Source organism: Apis dorsata, unplaced genomic scaffold, assembly GCF_000469605.1.
Source record: "Apis dorsata unplaced genomic scaffold, Apis dorsata 1.3 scaffold_530, whole genome shotgun sequence".
Taxonomy (NCBI): domain Eukaryota; kingdom Metazoa; phylum Arthropoda; class Insecta; order Hymenoptera; family Apidae; genus Apis; species Apis dorsata.
The window spans coordinates 394,988-403,703 of NW_006263752.1; the positions used below are offsets into that span (position 1 = coordinate 394,988).

The following is an 8,716-nucleotide window of genomic DNA, read 5'->3' on the forward strand; positions in this document are numbered from 1 at the left end:
TAATAAAATATTAACAATAATGATTTTTATAGAAAAGTTATATACAATTTAATAAAAGTTTATTATCAAATTTCATAAATATTAATCAAAATATAAATTAAGAGATAAACGTAAGTTTTAATTTAAATTCAATTTTGCATATTGTTAATAAATATCGAATTTAATATATACAAAGCCAGGGTTCCATTTTTTTTCGATACGGTTATGAAAAGGAAAGAAGGTTGGTACAAATGGCGTCGACTTGTAGAGGGGAGGAAGTCAGTAGTATCGCGCCGGCTGCGCAAGAGCAGCCTGCAAGACAGATTTTCCAATAATGAACAACCCGTGGTAACTGTCAGTCTGCTCGTGGTGCATTCGTTGACTCTTTCTGTGCATAGTGCGTCCCGGCGTGTGTTAAAATGTGCTATATAATTAATTGAATATTCCATTGAACGCGGATTACTCGAAGAACGCCGAAAATCCTGCCATAAGACAGGTATGTAGAAGAAAATAATTTGAATTTTTTGCATTAAGAGTTTATTCTAATATCAGTATGTGCTGTTTGACATACCTATAGATATATCTATTGAAGTGCTCACCATAATAAACAAACGAACGCCATTGACCTTTGGCACATTGTTGCTAATTTCTAAATATTTAAAAGAATTATTATTTTTAATAAATTAATAATAGTTTCTTAAGCTCTTACATTACGTTATTTAAATTATTTTTTAATCTAAATAATATTTGTTTCATAATTAAAAGAATTCTTTTAAAAACTGTAAATAGATATCAAAAATACTTACAAAGTAGCTTTCACGATGATACATAATATAACGAATAATTTTAAATTTTATAATAATTTTTAGTTTCAATAATAATTTAGTTTCAATCTCGTTAATTTTTGTAATAAAAAATTATAATAAAAATTGATTTTATGATTGACTGCAATTCAATTTCTGATATTATATGACTGTGTATTCTATTCTAAAATATATAATATAAAATATATATAATTTTTTTTTTATTCTAACATTCTTTTATATATATATATATATATTTTAACATTCTTTTATAATTACTTTTTTTAACTATAAATATATAAATACAAGGTTTATTGTTTGACTTATACATATTATTAATTTGTATAAAATAGTATACTTGCTTGATTTTTATTATATATGTAAACAGCACATAATGTAAATATTTAAATGTGTTTATTCTATCTAAATGGATTTATATATAATATTTCAAACGGGAATTATTGTAATCGTGTTTAATTATTTTAAAATGGTAAATATTCACAGGAATCGAATAAAATGATAATCATCATCATAGCTACAATCAAGTTTCAATAATTTTACATTATCTATTAATATAATTATTTTTCTTCTATCAAATCCAGTCTATTTTCTATTCACGATCATTGAGCATTATTGTCATTGAGTGATCTCGCAGTGAACCGTGAAAATGGGAACAAGTAATGACAAGAATGAAAGTAAGACAGCTAATAAATGTATCCTTTTCGATTTGTTGTTCATTCGTTAGGTATGTACCGTTATAAATGCGATTAACTTCGACAATATTCTGTTAAATCTATTTCTCGACGCGTAGAAATGATACGTAGATAGAAATCATATCAACCATATGATATATGCTGTCACCATGAATTTTCTTTAATTGTAAATCTATCGTTACATGGCGTCACCGGCATGCACATACGGCAATGCGAGCTTTCACCGCACGCGCCCACTTTGCAATGTGGATTGACCGTTATCGTTCACGTTCGATAACATTGTTACTAAATGTTAATGTTATAAATTTCTGATCATACTAAATATTCCAGAATATAATTTATAAATTTTTATTAATATTTAATTTTTTTATTTTTTTACTATTTTTATGAATTAAAATCGTTTCAATTATATTATATTGATTGGTCATATAATGAAATAAGGTTATATATTTTTAAAATTTTGTATTTAGTTATATTTCAGTTAATTATTGAAATATATAAATATATTTCAATAATATATATAAATACTTTTGCATGTTTATAAATTTACTAATTTATTAATTTAATAATTCAATAATTTATTAATAATTTATAGCTAGTAACTTATAAAATTTCACCAAAATTAATTTAATTGTGTAATAGAATTTTGTTTTTATTTATATATTTTCTTTATTCATAAAGAATAACATTATTGAATAAAATTTAATTCTTTATATTTAAAAAAAGATAAAAATGTTTTAAATAAGGTTTTATTTTTGAAAAAATCAATTTTTAAAGTTCTTTATTATATTTTTAAGTTCTATGAAGTAAACTTTATAATTCTATAATTTATTATTATTCTATTATAATTGAAACGATATGAAAACATCATGGTTAATAAAAATATAGGAGAGCGAGTATGACGATATAAGCAGCATTTTTCATCTCAGAATAATCATTGTTTTGCCATTGTTTGCGATTAAAGTCATCGGAGCTACATATAGTATATTTCTGACAATAGAGAATTTTATGTTAGTTTTTTATTACTAGAAATTACGGATTTTTTACTTTTTTTTATGAAATAAAAATGGAATGGAATAAAGAAACAAATATATGTTGTTATTCTAGTTTTTAATAGTTTTAACTTATTTTTTATTTTGTAAAAAAATTTAATGAATTAACATTCTCTATGTAATAATAGAAATTTAGAAAACAAGAAATATTCAGTTTTTTTGAATTTCAAAATTTAACCAATCATATTGTTTTATAAAGTCACGTGATTGTGTAAAGAAACATGGATGCCATAGAGAGCAATTATAATTATTTTATAATTTTCCACATTAAAATAACATTATACATTTCAAATTCTTTCTTTTTTTTTAGTTTTTAAAATTGGTGTTGAAACTGTTAAGTTAAAAATTAAGATGACGTCACTTATAACCATGTGTGTTAAAATATCTTTGGATGATAGAATAGAATGTTCATTCAAGAGGCTTTATCTCTTCTGGATATATTGAACAGTTCGTGTATTACGTCGTAAGAAACAGGTAATAATATTTTTGAAAATTTTAAGAAATTTTAATGTATATGTATATATGAATTTAAGTGAACGAAAAAAATAAAAAAGAAAAAAATGTTAATGTACTAAATGTAGATATATTCAAAATCATCTTAGTCTTGTGAACATTTAGCATTCTACGCCCACTAACGACATTTAAAAGATACGAAACTATGTGCGTCAATGTATCTTTAAATACGACAAGACGAATCTATGTTGATGTTTTCAATAATCTTATGTCGAAAACAGCATTAAACTCTTAGAAACTAAAATAAATTATAATATCATACAATATTACATACATAGTTACATACTTAACTTTGAAACTTTTAAACTTAAAATTGTACATTTAATAATTTTATTATTAAAAGTTGAATAATTCTCTTTTTTTAGATTTGGATTAAATAAGAAACTTACATGATATGGATCAAATATTAGACAAACTTTTTTTCTTTCAAGTTTTGTCTCTTTATTAATTGTAAAAATCAAAATATAATTATTAATTACATTACAGGTAACTCTTGTTTTATATTGTTTTATTATATTAATATATATTAAGATAGAATATTATGTACATTTTCAAATTATATATTTGTACAATGCGCATAAATCTTACATGATTTGCATAGAAATTTTAATAATTTATATATATATATATATAATTTGTATATCTTTATTTTAATGAATTATCTAAATGAAATTCTATTTTTAAATTTTAAATTTTTAAATATTTATTTTTTAGTTGTTATAGTTTCTTTAAATAATTTTAAATAATTTTTACAGATTTTTGCTGCATCTGGGATAATTATCTTGCATAAATAAAAATCGTTATCCTGTATAAAAAAGAATTGATAAATAATTTTTTCGATAATCTCGAATCGATTAATACTTTAATATTTTTTATGATCGTAGATCTATACTCGTTTTCACAAGTAATTTTCTAATTTCATTTTATCTCAAATCTACAATCAAAAGATATAACTTCAAGTTTTATTCACTTTTTTCATATAATTAGGACACAAGTGATTTTCTCCAAGGAATTAAGTCATGATAATTTGTAATATGAAAAATTATATTTGATATATTCTCTTATACAGTTTACGAAAAAAAAAAAAAAAAGAGAGAGAAAGAAAGAAAGAGAAAGGAAAAAGGCATCGTATTAATGTGACAATATATTTCGAGACCGCTACATGCGAATTTGTAGGTAGATTCTTTGAGATTATCTCGAGCCACTTAAAAAGTCTTCCTGTTCTCTGATGTCTACGTTCCCCAAGTCGTAAGACGACGGGGGTAGTGGAAGTTCTCAGATAAAAAGAAGAGTCGTAGAATAGCCCGGGAAGAATTTCTTTATTACGATTTCTCGAAATACTACCCTCTTCACGTCTCGTCCCATTCGGGCGTGTTTTAAATGCAAAACATCGCTTTTCACGAGCAACGCCATTTAGCGTTGAAACGCGCTCATTAAAGGGGGAGATCTTTTTCTGTCTTTCATTGTCGTGAACCAGTGATTACACTAACTTTCGGAAATCAAGGAAGCATTTACTTTATTCTTCCTTTTGAATACCAAGGAATCGGTTTCATTTTAGGAGACATTGTACGTGTCGTTACTTATTTGTTAATTTATTTGTTAATAAAGTCATTATTTTTCTCTTAAAGATAATCTGTTAAAAACAGGTACTTTTTTTACAAGTTTCTATTATGAGGAAAATATAAAGAAGAAAATTTAATAAAATTAAAGAAAAAAGAGAAGGAAAATTATAGTTTTTCAATTTCAAAAAGAAAATTATATAAGTTTTTCAATTTTAATAAAATGAAGAATTATATTATATGATATTTTAATTAGATATTTCAAATGGAATGATTAATGAAATAATAATTGTTTTAAAATAATTGCAATTTTGCAAAGAGTAAAATCACAAAAATTCTTCATTTTTTCCTTTTATTTTTCAAATTTTCTTGTAATATGATATTTCATTCCAAATTTCTTTAACGAACTTCATTAAGTGAGATAATTGTTTTCATAAATAATCTTTACAAATCTTTTCCATATTAAAGATTGTTATTTTGCATAATATAATATAAAAATTCGATGAATTATTATATTTTGCACGAGATCCAACATTTATTAAAGCAGATGTATAAATAATAACATAAGAAATAAATAATAAAAGCTCGTTTCATAAATTTCGAAGATAACAAAATTACTCATGCTCCAAAATTTTTGGAGTTTAAGCATCGTATATCATCGTTCCTCGTTATAAATACAATTTTTGTTGCTCGGTGGCTTATTTATGGCCAGTTGCATCGCTAGACGGAACTGCGTGTAAATCTAAGCCACGTAGCACCTCCGGTTGCGCGAATCGAGCAAACGCTTCCGTTGGATTCGTGCCAGTTATCCGTCGAAAGTCGCGATTTAGAGGGCGGGGACATGGCCTCGAGTTTTCCTTTCTGCGAACAGTCCTTTGTGCCCTTGGGGACCTCATCGACTCGGTTACAGCGGCATTCGTGTCCCGGAAGTAGGCAATTCGACATGTTTGCCTTGCTGAGCATCCTATAGTCACATTCTCAAATAATAACACTGAGTTTTCTCAAATAATAACTTGAGTTTTAAAATTTCTTTATTTCTTTCTTTTTTATTCTTCACTCCATTTGTTAATTTTGATATCAATCTAAAACGATTTAAGGAAAAGAAGAGTTTTAGAATTTATTTTTATTTTATTTTTTTATGGATATATATTATATGGATATATGGATATATGGATATATATATTAGATTGTTGCTAGATCTTCTTTCAAGAATCTTAAAATTGTCGATAAGGAGAAAAACTCTCGATTAATTTCGTCTTTATATCATTTTGTTTAGAATATTTCTGTCTTTATTTTTATCTTATAATTGCTATTTGTTCGTTTTGCGTATTAGTTTCGAGTCACATAGAATAATTATAATGATAGTAAATATTTTTATAAAAATACATATCACTTTGATATTCTAAAATCTACTTTCCACATATTAACAGATATTAATATGGCACATTATCGCCGACCTAATCTGATTATACTATTTTACTATAAAAAGAAACAACACAAGTTCAAATGGTTTTATACTTTTAGCTGATGGTACGTAGCTTCCTTTCATTTGTGAAATGAAAATTTAATTTCCATTCCTTGGATAAAATATATAAGGGAGTGGCAAGAAAAATGAAAATTAGTCATGAAAGAATATCATAATGTATGCCCATGTTAATATTTTTAAGAAAATAATTTTAAATTTGAATATATTGTAAATTAAATGTTAAAATAATTTTATATTATATTAAAAAATTTATATATAAAAATTTTATTATTATTATTATTATTTGATAAAATATATTAAAGATTACTTTCTTAAATAGTTAAAATGAAAAATGGATGGTTGAAATTTATTTATGATCAAAAAATAATGTAAAAATATTATAAATCAAAGTTATATCATTTCTAATCTTTATATAAATTTTTTTTTGGAAATATTTTTCTTTTATAGATTTCTAAAAACAATAGTCATAACATAAATAGAAAATATGACTTAAATAAAGGAAACAAAAATACCACAGCATAAATAAATTGTAACAAAATTTTTAGATTAGTTCAATTGGATAATTTTGGATAAATTTGGATAAATTAGATAAATTTTCATCGTCTATCGATCCCTAATATTTCCATATAACATATATAAAAAGTTTTTCAATTTATGAAAACAAATGCAATTCCCATAGCAAACGCTATCATGAATAATAAAAAGACATATAAAGAGACAGTGTAAAAATAATGCTACGTAGACGTACCATCTACACGTGTCTCACCCATAATTTTTATTTTCCTCTCTACACTCAGAATCGCCCTGTTCTCTCGTTTGCACCCTCCCATATTTGCCCCGTTCCGTGTGCTCGTTGTGTTTGTCGAACGCAACACCAACCGTGTACAAAAGCCTCGTGCACCAATCACAAGACAAAACATCGTTTCTTCTCTCCACCAATATTCTATCCTCGAACAATTTTCGTAGGTAGACGGATGGTTCTCTACGAACCGCGAATATCATTCCTCGCGTTATTGACGCGACAGAATCCGTCCAGCTTTTCAATTATTCTCTCGTCCAATGGAGACACCGAAACGTTGAGAATCGATTTATCGAGCTTTGAACCGAAATAGTTCCACGTAAAATAATATCCCACACCGTTGATAATTTTCCCCCTCGTTGGGCTATCTCGATGAATTTCTAGATTCATATTAATATATATAGGCAATATAGGGTGTTAAATTTTATGAGACACACAATTCAAGGATTCTAGACGTTCAAAATAATAAAATAAAAATAATAAATAGATTCTAGACGTCAAAATAAATATGAAAATTGATATACAAAAATATTGGTTAAGTTATTTTTAAGTTATTTATTAAGTTAGAAACAATTTAAGTTGAGAAAAAAGTAGAGTGACATATGATGTGACAAAGATGGAACAGTTCTTATTCTATATAAGTCTCGTTTTATTTAATTTAAATTGTTCATAACTTTATAAATAAGTCTTAATTGACGTTTTTACCAAATTTTGTGTTTGTTTGTAGAATCGATTCTATGCCATGAATATATTAATACACTGTATATATTACGTGTATGTTAATAATATAGAATTCATGGAGATAGTTCAATGGGGGGAGAATTATCAATGTATACGTGTTTAGCAACACGACAGATGTACTTTGTTCCAAGATTAAATCGTTTTCTGGATACAACATGAAATGGAGGGAAAGAGAACAATATCTAAGACAGTGTTTCCCAACCTTTTTTTGAGATACGACCCCTTTTATAATAAACGAATAATCAATTCTTTTCCTTTTAATGTATTTTTTTAAAAATTTAAATATTAATAATTTAAAAATTATCATTGCTAATTTATTTCTATTTATTTTTTCCATGTAATTATATCAAAGTAAATAAGTATTAAAAATTTTTATTACTACATTTTCCATATAAATGAATTCCAAGTAAAAATAACTATTGCAACCCCTTTGTGGGTCGCGACCCAGAGGTTGGGAATCCATGGTCTAGGTCCTAGACTTTAGGACGATCACCGATGAAAAACCTTCAGAAAAATCGATCGTCGCCCTGTGTTCTCTCCCTAACTCCTGTCTCCAGGGGTTGATTCAGAGAACCCTCTGAAGCGTCCTTCGAGACCATCCTTATTTTAGTCCCGTTCACCCTCGAAATAGTTAACGAGATTCATCGTGACGAACCAACCAGTAGTTTTTTGTAACAATATAAGAAAAAAAAAAAAGAAAAAATACATTTTCTAAACTCGCAGCATAGAATTAGAATGCGAATCCATATTTGATCAAATCTATTGGACAATCACTTTCAACATAGTGTTCATTTGCAAGAAACACTCTCAAAAATAATTCTCGAGAATTTATTCTCGATTTTTCGCTAGTGAATCCTGTGTTAAAAATAATTCTCGAGACTAAATCTCGTAAACTTTACTCTCAAGTATTACTCTCTTTACTCTCGCTTTCACAAATCGATACGCACTTTTACACGCGCGTCACGCGTAGAAAATGCTTCCGTTCCGTTTCGTCTCATTCCATATCGTTGCTAATCTCTGAATTTTCTCCTCTCTCTCTCTCTTTCTCTCTCTCCCTCCCTCTCTCCCTCT

General features: G+C 26.4%; 1 protein-coding gene across 4 annotated transcripts in view; it reads left to right on the plus strand.

The window, feature by feature from the left end:
• The first annotated feature begins 227 nt into the window (after window positions 1–227).
• The window catches only part of LOC102677265 (tyrosine-protein kinase Src64B), a 72,783-nt gene continuing 64,294 nt past the window's right edge, over window positions 228–8,716 (plus strand). For 2 of the 4 annotated variants that reach the window (XM_006620820.2, XM_006620822.2), the window contains exon 1: window positions 228–475. The gene's annotated coding sequence lies outside the window, so the exon portion shown is untranslated. Of the gene's footprint in view, window positions 476–1,384; window positions 1,478–2,857; window positions 3,022–8,716 lie in introns of all 4 variants that reach the window. The other 2 variants (XM_031512947.1, XM_006620821.2) reach the window with 2 other exon arrangements.